General features: G+C 45.6%; 1 non-coding gene across 1 annotated transcript; it reads right to left on the bottom strand.

Moving 5' to 3' along the window:
- Window positions 1-15,793: 15,793 nt before the first annotated feature.
- TRNAE-CUC (transfer RNA glutamic acid (anticodon CUC)) lies at window positions 15,794-15,865 on the bottom strand. Its single transcript has one exon. It is a non-coding gene; the product is annotated as a tRNA-Glu (tRNA).
- Between the last annotated feature and the right edge of the window lie 974 nt (window positions 15,866-16,839).

Below are 16,839 nucleotides of genomic sequence, written 5' to 3' on the forward strand. Positions count from 1 at the left end.
GGGACGGAGCTGGCTGGAGTGCCCTTTCCTTCCCCCGGCGGCTCAGAGATGGCTGGAAGCGTAGATGCTTGGAAATCCTGTCTCCTTGACTCACCAGCTCATCAGTGTGGGCAGATGCGGGCCAATACTCTGATTGCCACTGAAGGCGGTGGCGGTGGCCCAGGGCACGTCTGAGGATCACTCAGGGCCCCGGGAAAGCAGGGGGCCCCCACAGAGGGTCTGCCCCCCATCCTAGAGGCAGGTGTTCTGCAAGTTTCCCACACAGGCCTGCCAAGGTCGTCCTCCCGCTATGCAGCACACACGCACGCAGGCGTGCTCTTTCATCCCCGGGGCCTCTCTCTGGGAGCAGCTGGCAGGGCCACTGGGGGCATCTGCGGGTGGCCAGTGGGATGGAGTCTGGAGGCCTTGGCTGACCCGCAGCCCTGGGGCCCGATGCTTCTCCTTCTGCTGGTGTGCCCTGTCGTAGATTTTCTGGGCACCTTCTTGGTGGAGGACAGGCAGGATCTGGTTTCACAGCAGATTTGGAGGGACAAAGCCACTTAGTGCTTTGCTGGATGCCTGGCCCTGTGAAGAGTTGGTGGTTAACGTGTTATTTATGGTTCCCTCCTGTCTCCCCTCTCATATTAAGCCTCTGGGTGGGGCATGATGCCTCTGCCAGTCAGTCAACCAACCAGCCCGAGAAGCTGATGAACCAGAGTTAACCAGCTAGTTTTACGCAGGGCTCATGCATTGTTCTAGAAGCTTCAGGAAATGGGCTGTAGCCTGAGTGTGTGTTGCTTTATTAATGTACCTTTTCATGTGGTATATTGATTTGTTATTATGGATCTTTTATTTTTAAAATTTTTATTTTATATTGGAGTATAGTTGATTTCACAATGATGTGTTAGTTACAGGTGTACAGCAAAGTGATTCAGTTACACCCGTTATTATGGGTTTTTAAAAATTAGAAAAAAAAAATGTAATGGTGGTTAAAAAAAACTATCATAAAATTTACGATCTTAACCATTTTTTTCTTAACATCTTTATTGGAGTATAATTGCTTTACAGTGGTGTGTTAGTTTCTGCTTTATGACAAAGTGAATCAGCTATGCATATACATATATCCCCATATCTCCTTAACCATTTTTAAGTGTGTTAAGATTTACCATCTTAACCATTTTCAGTAAAGTACATTCACCTTGTTGTGTCATGGATCTCCAAAACTGTTTTCATCTTGCAAAATGGAAACTCTGTTCTCGTTAAACACCAACTCTCCATTCCTCCCTTCCCCCAACCCTTGGCAAACACCCTTCTACTTTCTGTCTCTATGAATTTGACTACACTAGGAACCTCATGTAAATGGAGTCACACAGTATTTGTCTTTTTGTGTCTGGCTTATTTCACTCAGCATAATGTCCTCAAGGTTCATCCATGTTGTAACCTGCGACAGGATTTCCTTCTTTTTAAGGCTGAGTCATATTCCATTGTATGGATAGACCACATTTTGTTTATCCATGCGTGGACATTTGTTTGTCTACCCATGGACATTTGGGTTGCTTCCACCTCTTGGCTATTATGAATAGTGTTGCTATGAACATGGGTCTAGAAATAGTGAACCCTTTTTCTTAAAAGTTTAGCTGCACAGTTAATAAAATTAATAACACTTTTTGTAAAAAATTACACCTATACATATGACTAGAGTCCTTCTAGCTACCAGCCTCCCCACCCCAATGATAACTTCACTATTATCAGTTTATCAGTTTTTTTTTTTTTTTTTGCGGTACGCGGGCCTCTCACTGTTGTGGCCTCTCCCGTTGTGGAGCACAGGCTCCGGACGCGCAGGCCCAGCGGCCATGGCTCACGGGCCCAGCCGCTCCGCGGCATGTGGGATCTTCCCGGACCGGGGCACGAACCCGTGTCCCCCGCATCGGCAGGCGGACTCCCAACCACTGCGCCACCAGGGAAGCCCAGTTTATCAGTTTTGACTTTATTTATGCACACACACACATGCATATATGTGTGCATACATATCTATCTATGTTTAGAAAAAAATGTATGCACAGTCAATTCTGCTAGAGCGTGACGTATACATTCCTGAAATCACTGCACTATGCAAAATCGCACAATAAAAACCATAGGGCTTGTGAGAAAAATAAGGCTGAGGGGACAACAGTCAAAAACTTTATCAGTAACACATAAAAAAACAGGAAACTAATAAAAGCTATAGCACAATTTGACACATGTTAAATGGTTAAGAAATATTTAATACCTAAATGCTATAATAACCATGGAACTTGACTTCGGCAAAGTCCTGAACCTTTCTTGTGTAAGTGGTGCAAGAAGGGCTGCAGCTTGTGAATTCTTGTGAAAGGGTAGTAAGAGTTTGTCTGAAATCAGAAACTTGTAACCCAGGTGTGAATGGGTGTGGCTCGCAGTACCGGAGAAAGCTGGAAGAGGTTGCAGGGTGTCTGTTTTGTGTGTTCCTGAGTGGTCAGTTCAGCTGGGTGCAATTTTCTGCATTGACCCAGCGCTTCTTGTGGATGAAATCGTGCATGAGCAAACACAAAATTTGGTTATGCTCAAATTGCTCCCAGATATATCAATCACAATGGAACAAATTTATGTTTTCAAAACAAGCACAACTGGCTACACACACACACACACACACACACACACACACACACACACACACACACACACAGAAAATAAATGGTGCTTTTTGAGTGTGTGTGTTTGCATAAATTGATTCCTATTATAAGTATGTAATTTTTTTTTTTTTTGCTTAACAATATCCCTAAGAGATTTTCCATATTAGTAATACAGACTTGTCATGTTTTTGCTGCTGGATAGAGTTCCATGGAATGAATACATCCCATTTAGTTCTTCCCCTAAGGATGGTCATGTAATTAATTATATTGTAGTCAAACGCACGTAGCAAAATTTACCATTTAAATTACTTTTAAGTGTACAGTTCAGTGGCAGTGAGTACGTTCACATGGCTGTGTAACCATCCATCTCCAGAACTCTTTTTATCACCCCACCCTGAAACTCTACCTATTAAACAATAGCTTCTTGAGTTCAAATCCTTGCCCACCACCTATGGCTGAATGACTCTGGGCAAGTTCTTTGCTTCTCTGAGCCTCTGTTTTCTCATCTGTGAATCGAAAGCAAGAGTACATAGCTCCCAGATTTGGGCTGATGATCGCATGAGGTGTTGCAGGTAATGAGTCCAGCTCCTTGCTTGGCACGCTGTAGGTTCTTAATAAACAGCTTTTATTGTCCTGTGAAACTGACCAGATGCCCCGTATGCTTTGCTGTGATTTATCTGACAGCCGGTTCCTGTGAACAGGGGGTGACATGTTGTGGCTTGCTGGGATCCAGAGCTGCGGGAAGGCAGAGTCTAGAAAGGTTCCTAGTGGACGAGACCTTTGTCCATGCTACTCTTCCAGCTATTATTTTAGATGGAAAGTTCCAGGCCCCTCCCTGCCCACCCTGTGCCCCAATCCAGGGCCTAGGCCAGCCCTTGCGACTCTTGGGAGTGACCCATTTTCAGCCTCGGTCAGTGCCAGCCTGCCCGCTGGGGCTGCCAGTTGCAATGTGCACGGTAGCAAATGGATTGAGGTCACGGAGCAGATGGCAGTAACTTTCGGTTGAGATCTGCCAGCCTGCGTTGGAACCAGTGACCCGGGGGTAAATGCGTGTGCATCACCCTCTCTCCCCCTTTGGTCTATAACTCTGGGACCTCGCCCCTTTCCAAGGCCTGTTCAGGCTTCTCCCCAGGGGACCGGAGTGTCCTGTCAGATTTCTTGGGTTCCCGGGAGCCAGAGGGAAAGCCACATTCTTGCAGGCAGCAGACACGCCTCAGACCCCATAGCGCCTGGCTCCTCCTTTTTCAGGAAGCTCAAAGCTCCTTGGTCTCTTCATTTTATGAATCTGATGCTATCCTTGGGGGTTATCATTAATCCCATTTCATAGATGGGGAAATAGAGGCAGGAGGAGGATGACCCAGGAACCCATAGCGCCTGTGGGTCAGAAGGGATTTATTGCGGCTTTTTGGTTCACAGAAATCTTGTAGAATCTGGAGGAAGCTAGGGATCCTCTGGACACAGATACGTAGATATGTCTTACTCTCGACTTTATCTCTAGGACCTAAAGCAGCACTGAGCATATTGTGGGTACTCCAAATCAAATATTTATCGAATGAATGAGTGAATTGATAAGCCATGGCTAAATCCCTCTAGCTTGAGGCAATTAAAAAATTAAAAGAGAGAGGGGCTTCCCTGGTGGCGCAGTGGTTGAGAACCCGCCTGCCAAGGCAGGGAACACTGGTCCGAGCCCTGGTTCGGGAAGATCCCACATGCCACGGAGCAACTAAGCCCGTGCGCCACAGCTACTGAGCTTGCGCTCTAGAGCTCTCGAGCCACAACTGCTGAAGCCCATGTGCCACAACTAGTGAAGCCCACGTGCCACAACTACTGAAGCCCACGCGCCTAGAGCCCGTGCTCTGAAACAAGGAGAAGCGGCTGCAATGAGAAGCCCGCACACTGCAACAAAGAGTAGCCCCCGCTTGCTGCAACTAGAGAAAGCCCGCGCGCAGCAATGAAGACCCAACGCAGGCAAAAATAATATAAATAAAATAAATAAATTCAAAAAAAAAAGAGGAAGAGAAAGAAGCATTTTCCCTTGCTCTTAATCTTAAGCAAGTTAGCTAGCTGTTCCCATTCTACAGATGGGAAAACTGAGTCATAGTTCTCAGGAAGTAGGAGGTCTTCGTAACAACTCCAGGTAGCACGACTCTTAATGTAGAATGTTCCCAATAGACATGGCAACCTTGGGACAAGTGATAGATGAGTTTGTAGTTGAGAACAATCAAAGCTGGAAGAAAATCGCCAGTATTTCCTGAACCTATACCAAGACACCTTCTTTTCAGCCCTTGCATCTTCTAAAATGCTTTTTCTCTGAGGGTTGGTAAAATTCTATTACACTGTGTTTTTGAGAAAGATGTGTGATGCCTCTACAGACAATAGGAATTGGAAGGTCCTTGGAGAAGCAAAGGAGGTGAACCCATTAGAGAGAGCAAGAGGGAAGAGCATAGGAGGACAGAATTCCTGGGTGGTAGTTTTTCTGGTCTTTCTTGACCTCAGCTGCCACTCAAGAATCTTCACTGGTCAGGATGGTGTGTGAGGAAAGGCCCAGAAGGTGTGGAACATGGTAGTAGGAACTTCAGACTTGACATCAGAATTCTGGCTTAGTCACCCCCCAGCTGGGCTTCAGTTTCTTTTTCTTTTTTTTTAAAAATTTAATTTATTTATTCATTTTTGGCCATGTCGAATCTTCATTGCGGTGCGCGGGCTTCTCACTGCGGTGGCTTCTCTTGTTGCGGAGCGTGGGCTCTAGGCACGTGGGCTTCGGTAGTTGTGGTGTGCGGGCTCGGTAGTTGTGGCTCGTGGGCTCTAGAGCGCAGGCTCAGTAGTTGTGGCGCATGGGCTTAGTTGCTCCACAGCATGTGGGATCTTCCCGGACCAGGGCTCGAACCTGTGTCTCCTGCATTGGCAGGCGGATTCGTAACCACTGCGCCACCAGGGAAGCCCCTGGGCTTCAGTTTCTTGACATACAGGTCAAGAACGGGGCAATAGCACTGAACCTTCAGGGTGGTTACTATAACAGTATATTACATGTACGACATGATAAATACAATTAACACTACTGTGTATGACATATGAACATTGTTAAGAGAGAAAATCCTAAGAGTTCTCATCATAAGGAAAAAAGTTTTTTCTATTTCTTTAGTTTTGTATTTACGTGAGCTGATAGATGTTCACTAAACTTAACTGTGGTCATCATTTCATGGTGTATGTAAGTCAAAACATTGTGCTTTACACCTTAAACTTGTACAGTGCTGTGTCAATTATATCTCAAGAGAACTGGAAGGAAAAATACCCCAGTATATTACGTACCAAATGGGAGAAGTTCTTGGCACATAGTAGGCATACAACTCTTGCCAGTCCAGAGGAATCGGGATGGTGGGCAGGAGTTGGGGCCGTTTGGGGTTATGACCATGAGATTTTCTTCAGGGTGCAGTGGAGGGTGCTTTTTTTTTTGCAGTACGCGGGCCTCTCACTGTTGTGGCCTCTCCCGTCGCGGAGCACAGGCTCTGGATGCGCAGGCTCATGGGCCCAGCCGCTCCGCGGCACGCAGGATCCTCCCAGACCGGGGCACGAACCCGTGTCCCCTGCATCGGCAGGCGGACTGTCAACCACTGCGCCACCAGGGAAGCCCTGTTTTTTGTTTTTTAAAGATTGCAGTAGTTCCTTTAATTGCTTACCTGTTGATTGGTTTTTGTCCCTCTAGTAGATTTCGAATCCCCTGAGGTCAGGGACCTCATTTCTCTTGTTCACCTCAGTAGCTTCCACACCTGGAACAGTGACCAGCACACAACAGGTATTTAATGAGTCCCCGGATTCAAGAACAAATAAATGTAATATAGACCTTGGTCTGGGCCAACCCGCTGACAGTGGAGAGGCTTCAAGGAGGAGAAAGCATTGGAGATGGGCTGTGAAGGATGAGGAGTTCTCCAGCTTAAGACAGAGGCACGCCTTGTGGGCAGATTGTAAAGCGGATCTAAAGGTGTGGAAGGAGCTCTGAAAGTGGGTGGAATCTAGGAGATGGTGAGAAGGTCCTAGCTTCGGGCAGGAGGGGATGAGTGATGGAAGACGTGGCTTGAAATCTCTGTGAGGCTCGTATTCTTCAGTGAGGAACTTGGCATTTGTTTTGGAGGTCACATGGAATGACAACATCAGATTTGACCTTTAGCGAGACCCCTTGGTCGGGGATGGTGTTGATGGCTTGGCGCCCATGGCAGTGGCCCAGGGGAAAGATGCTGAGGCTCTGTGCTAAAGGCAGTGGCCTTGGGAATGGAGTTGGTGGGCAGGGGGTAGAGATGGACCTACTAAAAAAACTAGCTGGTTGGGACTTCCCTGGTGGCGCAGTGGTTAAGAATCCGCCTGCCAATGCCGGGGGCACGGGTTCGAGCCCTGGTCCGGGAAGATCCCACATGCCGCGGAGCAACTGAGCCCGTGAGCTACAACTACCGAGCCTGCGCTCTAGAGCCCGCGAGCCACAACTACTGAAGCCTCCGTGCCTGGAGCCCGTGCTCTGCAACAAGAGAAGCCACCACAATGAGAAGCCCAGGCACCGCAGTGAAGACTAGCCCCCGCTCGCCGCAGCTAGAGAAAGCCTGAGCACAGCAATGAAGAGCCAACACAGCCAAAAAAAATTAAAATAAATAAACAATCAAATTAATTTAAAAAACAAACAAACAACTAGCTGGTTGTCTCCAACCTTCATAAAACTTTCATCATTCTACCTAAGTGGAGACCCACACTTGCTCACACCATTTCTTCTCTCCCTTCTCTGCTGGATTTTAAACAGTGGTTGGCAACTTTTCCAAATTCCACTGTCTTTCAAAAATATATGTTTTTGTGCACTTTTTAGGCACTTAGTCTGTACGCATTTAATGAAAAATAAAAATACTTTCTTTACCTTTCATTTCTTGGAGCCGAGCTCCGAGGCCATTGAACAAAGGCCTCTTTACCTTATGCAGCATGGTGGAAAGAGATGGGATTCCTGAATTCTGGCCTTATCTCTGCTTGATGTTTGACTTTAGGCAGGTTCATGTTTCCTCCCTGGGTCTCAGTTTCTCCATCTGTAAAATGAGGGAATTCAGTCATCATTGGTTTTCTAAAGTATGTTCTATGGAATGCTTATTCTGGTAGAGACTTCATTAAAAAAGGGCGGAGGTTGTTGGTCTCATCTATTGGGGGAAATAGTGCATCCTCTCTTCCCTTGCTGGAGATTGACAAAGGTCGTTTGTGTATTAGATGCTCTGAGAGATGCTATATTCAAGGAACCATGTTTAATTTTAAGTCACTGTTTCTCCAGTGATGGGATAGATAGAATCAGTGATGACAGAATCCTGAAATTCTACAGGACTCTGGTTTCGAGATGCTCTGGATTTGCCTAGAATGTTCTTTCAGTTTGAACAAGCTGAGATTCCAGGAGCAGTTGCACTGAACTCCTGTTGGTTGAGTCTTTCGCCTGCGTTTTCCACAGGGAATGGGTTGGCCTTGGGGAATCTCAGTCTTTCCTCAAGCCCCCCAAACTCACCACCAACTGCAATGATCATCTAAGAAGGAAGGGGAGGTTCCTCGCAGAGCCCTAGTCCAGAATCTCCTGGTCTCCCTCTTCCCATCTCGAATATGAGTGTCCTTATCAACCCACATCTTCTCAGGATATGGTTCTGCCTCCCCCTGTCCCTCTGTGACAGTGACAGATCATGTTCCAAAATGAAGTTTTCTCCAGTAGAGCTCCACCCTTTCACCCCATCCATATTATTCCTGTACTCTCCCAACATCTGATAAGGGCTTTCCTTTCACAAACCCCTAAGGCCCCCAGGCTGTTATATGAAAAATGATTCCATGGTGACTCAGTTTGGAATGAAAGAAAATCCAACAGATTTAAACAATTCTACAAGAGTTTTCGGAGCCTTTCACGTGCTAATGCCTAATATGAATCTCTAAGGGGGTGTCAAGAATGCAGTATTGATCATGGAGCGTTTTTCCCCCTCGTAGAGTATCACAAGGCACTAGGTTCAAAGATGTCCATTTTTGGAAATTCTGCCTTCCCAAGTTTCTTTAAATCTCTAATGCCTCTTTCTTCTCTCTTTACTGTTTCTTCTCCACCAGTCCGAAAGCTTGCTGAGGGTCAGAGAGCCTTATAAACCTGTTGTGTCTTCTTTGTAGGGCTATTTGTTCACAAAACCACTTACTAAGTGTATCTTTGGTGAGCCAAGTTCAGGACTAGTTATTCACTACGTTGTATATTGTTCTTTTTGCTACTTAATATCTAAATATCTTTATTTGGGGGGAGAAATTCCAAAATAGGTGGGAGACAGGGACTGCTTCCCATTACACAAGCCAAGGGGAGCAGATTTCCTTTCCCCCATTCCCTAGAAACTAGGATGTGTCAAGAGATTAGTGCTGGGCCAATTAGATATTCTGCCCGGGACAGAAATCTTGGAGTGACATTGAAAGTATTTAGCATTTATCCCAGGGGCAGTGGGCAGTGGTGGTGAGATGGTGAGAGTGGGGTTCTTGCTGTGCTACAGCATTGGAATTTCAGCCTCCTGACCTCCCTTGTTTCTTGCCCACTATTCTTGCAGATTCTATGGGTGATCCACTATCCTGGATATTTAGTTTCTGCCTCAATTGGAATTTGTTGTGTGGAACCCAAAATCCTGACCCCTCTTGTCAGACCCATGTATTCATGCATCCTTGTATCCATCTCTCCATCCATCAATCCATCCATCCATCCACCCATCCATCCATCAGTTACCCATCTATTCCTCTAACATAACAGACACTGAGCCAGGCGCTAGGCATATGCAAAGGTGAGTAAATCAACAGGAGCAGGAAATAGCAACAAACAGATGTCCTATTCAAATGATGGAATTTGGAGCGAGTGTCACAAAGGAGCAATGAACAAAAGCATAGGCTGTGTTTAGGAAAAGGAGTGGTTCTGGACATACTACCACCCCCAGGCATGAAGGGGTGAGGGAGAGACAGTGTGGGGAGAGGCCTCCTGGCAGCAGCTGTGGCCTTGGGTGAGGGACACAGTCAACCTGTGATGACCTGGCAGGGAAGGGACCAGAGGATAAATACCATGTCCACACACTCCTCCCTCCCTCTGATCTCATGCCAGAGCCAGAGAAAACATTGAGTTGGCCCATACAGGTCAGCCTCCTGGGCATAGAGCAGAATGGAGAAAGGTAGAGAGTGGATCTGGAAGGCTGAACAGAAGACACTGGGCACAACGATGTCACTTTTCCTCTCAAATGTTTCTTGTACATTCTTAGTTACCCAGTATCCCGAACATTTATTTTCTGCCTCAGTTAGGGTCAGTTGTTTGCAATCAAGAAACTGGCAAGCATATCCATCCAACCATCCAAACATCCATCCAAACATCCATCCATCCATCCAATCCATCCAATATATCTAACATCCATCCATCCATCTAAACATGCATGCGTCCAAACATCCATCCAAACATCCATCCATCCATCCATCCATCCATCCATCCAATATATCTAACATCCATCCATCCATCCATCTAAACATGCATGCATCCACCCATCCATCCAAACATCCATCCAAACATCCATCCATCCATTCATCTACCACCAGTGGGTTTATACTACACTCAGATAAAAGCCAAAGTATTAATGACCTATCAGGCTTCCCATGACTTGCACAACTCCCCTCCCCCCTTGCCCATCTGTCTCTGTCTCCCCCTACTCTTCTCTTAGTTTCCTCTACTCTAGCCACACCGTTCTCCATGCTCCACTCTAGATAAGCTCCCGCCTCAGCACCGTTATGGGTGATGTTCCCTCTTCCTGGAGCACCCTACCCTTACGTAGCCCCCCTTCCTCCCCGCTCCTTCCAGGTTTTTACTCAAATGTCATCTTCCCTGTGCACCTTTCATCAAATGGCAACTCCTCTTTACTACTGTCCCTTACTTTCCCTTTTAACACTTTTCACCATCTCACAGACTGTATATTACTTGTTCTTGTTACTTATCATGTGCCCCCCACTCCCACCCCACAATCTCCCGGTGGAATATAAATTCTAAAATGAAAGGATTTTTGATGTTTTGTTTATTGCTATATTCCCTGTGCCCCAAAGAATCCCTATCACACAGAAGGTGTTTGATAAATATTTGTTGAATATATATGTATATATATATATATATATATATACATATACATATAATAGATAATCAACAAGGACCTACTGTATAGCATAGGGAACTCTACCCAATACTCTGTAATAACCTATGTGGGAAAAGAATCTGAAAAAGAATAGATATATGAATATGTGTAACTAAATCACTTTGCTGTACACCTGAAACTAACACATTTTAAATCAACTATACTCCAATATAAAATACAAAATTAAAAAAATTGTTGAATAAATGCTGAAGATACAGAAGCAGCTCTGTGAAAGTTTCCAACGTGCTACTGGAGGGGAATTCAGCCAAGCTGTGAGAGTTTCTGCAAACTTATTTCATCCCTCGCGCTGCACAGGCTGAAACTCAAGTGAGAGTTAATGTGCTACTTGTGCCCTTAGGAAGTGTCCTGAACTTTCCATGGAAGCTGTGGACTTGGCTGTTAGTGACTGCTTGTCCTGCTTAGGAAAACCTGAGGGCAAGGAAGGGAAAAAGTGAACACTTCACACATTGTATCTTCAAAGCACTTAATAAATGCTCAAGTAATTAATTCCCTTGGCTCTCTGGGAAGCGGATTTTATTGTCTCTCCTCTGGCAATAGGAAAATGAGTGTGCTGGGGAGTTCCGTCATTTTCCCAGGACCACGGAGCAAGCCGGGAGTGGTGCCAGAATGGTGTTGGCATCCTCTGAGTTTCTGGCCGGGAGGCCTCCTGTTTCCCTGTTGGTGGGCAGAGGAGTGGAATCGATGGGAAATAGTACAGAGAGTCTTAGAGGATGGCTCTCTCCCATTTTCAGGGGACTTCGGGAGCTGGGTGCTTGGGAGGTTGCACAGAAATGGGAACCCACCTGCACCCGTTTTTCTTCCAGTGTTCCAGGTCTAAGTTGAGGCTTAAGTGTAAACTTTACAAAGCCAGAGGACGTGAACTCTCCCAATGCAGAGCATGACAAAATGGGAAATAGATGCAGAACTGGCTTTTGCTATGCCTGGTTAATCACAGTTCCTCCGTAGTCCTAACTCCTATGCTCCAGACTTTTCCCTTATTTCTTCTCCAGCAAAATTTACCTCTCTGATTTTCCATACCATCAACACTCTACCCTCTGGGAGAAAGGTTATCAAAGAGGTTAACTGCTTACTCTATGGGACTTCCCTGGCGGTCCAGTGGCTAAGACTCCACACTTCCACTTCAGGGGGCGCAGGTTTGATCCCTGGCTGGGGAACTAAGATCCCACATGCCATGTGGCACGGCCAAAAAACAAACAAAAGGTTAACTACTCTATAGTGATAATATTGATGGGTGTTCCAGGGAATTCACATTCTTAAAGGTATTACCTCCATGCCAATATTTTTCTATATGTTTGGGCTGAAAGTTGGGAGACCTGAGTTTTAGGTTCTGCCATTAACTTGCCACGTATCAAGGTGGGTCTTTCTTCCCCATCTATTGTATAGATAATAATAAAGACCTATGTAAATACTTACTATGTATTAGACAATGCTCTACGTGCTCTAAGTGTATTGTTCTATTTACCCCTCAGAAATTCATGAGATAGGAACGAGTTTTCTTCCAATTTTATTTTACTTTTAAAAAATTTATTTATTTTTGGCTGTGTTGGGTCTTCGTTGCTGCGCGCGGGCTTTCTCTAGTTGCGGCGAGCGGGGGCTACTCTTCGTTGCGGTGCGCGGACTTCTCATTGCGGCGGCTTCTCTTGTTGCGGAGCACGGGCTCTAGGCGCGCGGGCTTCAGTAGGTGTGACACTCGGGCTCAGTAGCTGTGACTCGCGGGCTCTAGAGCACAGGCTCAGTAGTTGTGGCGCACAGCCTTAGTTGCTCTGTGGCATGTGGGATCTTCCCGGACCAGGGCTCGAACCCATGTCCCCTGCACTGGCAGGCGGATTCTTAACCACTGCGCCACCAGGGGAGTCCTCTTCCAATTTTAAAGATGAGGAAACTGAGGCAGAGAGAGGTTAGGTGATAAATCTCAGACTCAGAGCTGGAAGGTATCAGAAGTGGGATTTGAATCCAGGCAGCCTGGCTCCAGAGTCTGGGTTCATAACCACTACAGTATAGGGATTGATTTGAACCAGGCGTGGGATAAGACTTCAGTGAAAAAGTCAGTTCCAGTGGAGCCTGTATGAAAATAACCCTCCTCCAAAAACATTGAGAAAAGCTGGACATAAATACATGCAACAACTGTTTATAAGAATCGGAATGCACCAGCACATATAGAATTTGTGGGAATATGATGCTAGGGGGAGGGGAAGGGGATCCTTAAATTGATCCCAGCCTTTCCTCTAAAGACTTTGGTTAATTCATGGTGCAGAAGAATAGAAGGTGAGCAGAAGCTCACCGTCTTACTGGGCTGAGGATTCAGAGGTCGGACTTTGAGGCTTCCAAAGTGGTTAGAAGTTGAGAGGCATATTGTAGAAAGGAGGGAACCTCAGAGGCGTGAACCCAAATCTGACCGCTTCTCTTCGTTTCACTCCTACTCTAGTCCAAGCCACCAGCGTTTTTCAAAGACAATGACCACAGCCTCCTATCTGGTCTTCACGATTCCATCTTTCCTCCTTTTCAGTTTTTCTCAGCATAGCGGCCAGAGAAGTCTCTTTAAAAACATGAATCTTATTATATCCTTCTAATCACCTCCCAGTATTCTTAACATAAAATCCAGAGTCCTTACTGCGTGAACCACAAAGCACTGGATAATCTGACCACTGACTCATTGGCTCCCATCACCCTTTCCTTGACCACTGGCTGCAGCCACTTTTGCCTCCTTGCTGTTTCTCAATATACCAGCTCCTCTCTTCCTTCATGAAACCATGTGTTTGCCGTTCATTTCCCTCCTAACCCTGTTCCCTCAGATTTTCCACACAGCTTCTTGATGGTCTGTGCTCAGATGTCACCTAGTCAGAGAGGCCCCCTCTGGACAATTCCACAGAAGAGCCCTCCACCCTCACTCTATCCTTTACTTTCATTATTTTTTTCATAGCACTTATTCCTATCTATAATTATTCCACTAATTTTTTATGGTTGTGTAAAACAAATCACCATGAACAGTGGCTTAAAACAGCACATATTTATTATCTCACAGTTTCTTTATGTCAGGAGTCTGAGTCTTCTGCCTAGGGTCTCAAAGGGCTGCTATCAAAGTGTTAGTTGGGCTGCTTTCTCATCTGGGGGCTTGACTGGGTAAGGATCCACTTCCAAGCTCACTAAGGTCATTGGAATAATTAAATTTCCTTGTAGTCATAGGAATGAGAGCCCTGGCTTCTTGGTCAGTGTCAGCTGGAGGCCGCTCAGCTCCTAGGGGCTGCCTGCAGTTGACTGACACAGCTGCTTTCTTCATCACGCCAGCCGGGAGGGTCTTCAGAGCGAGTCAGCTAGCAAGACCGTAAGGCCATAGAAATAACATTCCACCACTACTGCCATATTTTATCGGTTGGAAACAAGTCACAAGTCCTATTCGTACTAAAGGGGAGGGAATTACACAAAACTGTGAATACTGGGAGGCAGGAATCATGGAAGGGGTAACTTAGAGTCTGTCCATCACAATTATATTCTATATTTATTCATTTACATTTATTTTATGTCTCCTTCACTAGATTGGAACCTCCAAGACTACAGGACTTAATGTGTCTTGTTTGTGACTGTATCCCCGGTACCTGGAACCATTACTGTCACATAGTAGATGCTCGAAATATATTTCTTGGATGAATAAATGAAACAAATTATATATATATATATATATATATATATATATAAATACACACATACACACACACACACACACATATACACACAATGGTATATTGCTCAGCCACAAAAAAGAATGAAATAATGCCATTTGCAGCTACATGGATGGACCTAGAGATTATCATATTAAGCAAAGTAAGGCAGAAAGAGAAAGATAAATACCATATGCTATCACTTATATGTGGAATCTAAAAAAAAAAAAAACTTGAAAAATGCAGTTTTCTAAGAAACCTGGCTTTCAGTCAAGTAAGAGCTCTCATTAGAAGGAGCCGGAATCAGCAGACCTCATAAGCGTGTTCCATTTTCGAATGTATCCACTCCAAGACACCAGAGAAAAAGCGTTCGTGTTTAGCCTGGTTGGGTTTTGGAGACCTGATTAGTAGACAAGAAGGTGTGTATATGAAGCTTTGGCATCGGTTGGGATAAGTCAACCCCAAAGTCATCCGAAAGCTCAGCATGGGGGCTGGCTTCGGAGTCAGAATGGCCCTTTCTCACTGTGACCTTTGTGATTAATACACCAGATTCATAAATACGCATATGCGTTATCCACACATCCATTTTTATATCAATAGAAAATGCTTTCCAGATGTGTGTTTGAGGTGATAGGTTTTGTGCTGCTGACTTCTTATTTTCTGTTAGGTCTCAGCCCAGCCCAGCACACAGCCTATTGTTTTTATATCAAAAAAGACGGGTCATACCTGCTTAATAAGCCAGAGGAATTCGCTGCAACCTGGGGGAACCATAGGAATGTGGTTTTCAGATCCGATTAGAGAGATGCGGCCAGGTCCCCAGGGTTCTCAGGTTCAGCTGCCTCAGCCTACAATGTCATGCATTGTCTTCCAGGCCTTGTGCTAAACGATTCAGGTTTCTGTAGCCCCTCTTCTGTAGCCTGTGTGCACAGCTCCAGAGCACACCCAAAGGGGAGTTAACCACTGAGCTTTAGGTTAGCTTTCTGGTCTTCTACTGTGGCTGCAAATGCTCTTTGTGGTTGGCCTTTGCAGGGGTTTAGAGAAGAGAAGAGAAGTCCAAATCCTCCCCAAGTTTGAGGAGTCTTTGCTCTTTGACTTGCGGGTGGCAGAGAGCTCTGCAGCAGGCTCTTTAGAGTCAGAATCCTGGCCTGGCCATTTACTAGCTGTGTGACCTCGGGCAAGCCCCTTGACCTCTCTGAGCCTCCAGTGGTTCATCTGTATCCTGTAGATCCTAACACTTCATATCTCTTGGCTTAAATTTTTTTTTTTTTTTTTTTTTTAATTTGGCCACGTCGTGGAGCTTGTGGGATCTTAGTTCCCTGACCAGGGGTTGAACCTGGGCGCCAGCAGTGAGAATGCTGAGTCCTAACCACTGGACCACCAGGGAATTGCCTCTTGGCTTATTTTGAAGGTGAAATGAGATGATGCATGGAAAGCTCTTAGCACAGAGTCTGGTACATAACAAACCCCTAATAAATAAGAGCTAATTTTATTACTCCTCCTATGATTATAATTTAACTTAAACCTGGACCCACACTGATTTCCCTATGGGGGTTCATTGGTTTAGAAGTGAGTGTGAACAAAACGCATTCTGGAGGTGCTCCCTTAAAATTTCTCTTGAAACGTCCCTGTTCAGAGCCCTGAAAACAAATACCGTGTCCTACTATTCTGGAGCCACGTTAGTGACTTTGAACTCTAGGTAAGTTTATTTATTTTTTTTCTTGTCTCTTTGGAAGGGCCCTGCTGATTTAGGGCATCTCCAGATCAGAGGTGTAAACTGAAATTCTGGGCTCTGGAGCCAGAGCTGGCTGAAGTTTTCCCTTTGATGTGTGCCTTTCTCCTTGAGCTGGGTGGACCCCAGCTGGACACATACTAGGCACTCAATTAACATGTGTTGAGTGAGTGGCTGGAGGAGAGGGGGGCTTAGCCAATAGTCATCCTAGAGGATGTAACAGTATGATAAGAATAAGGACACTAATACGGGTCATTTTCGGGGCGCTTAGGTATTCTCTGCCAGGCAACAGCCTGGGTGCTGTGCATGGATTTTTCATTTACTCCTCAGGAATATTCTGTGAGGGAGATACTATGATGCCCTCTTAAGAGATAAGAACATTGAGATTTACCCTGAGATCCCGTTAAAGGACTGAGCCTGCATCTGAGTCCAGGAGATCTGATTAAAGAGCTCTTGGGGACTTCCCTGGTGGTCCAGTGGTTAAGATTCCGAGCTTCTAGTGCAGAGGGTGTTGGTTCGATCCCTGGTCAGGGAATTAAGATTCTACATGCCGCGCAGTGTGGCCAAAAAAAAAGCAAAAAAAAAAAAACCCTCTTGCGTCTGTGTGCCAGGTCATAGGTCACCTGACT

Source organism: Lipotes vexillifer, unplaced genomic scaffold, assembly GCF_000442215.2.
Source record: "Lipotes vexillifer unplaced genomic scaffold, Lipotes_vexillifer_v1.1 scaffold59, whole genome shotgun sequence".
Taxonomy (NCBI): Eukaryota; Metazoa; Chordata; class Mammalia; order Artiodactyla; family Lipotidae; genus Lipotes; species Lipotes vexillifer.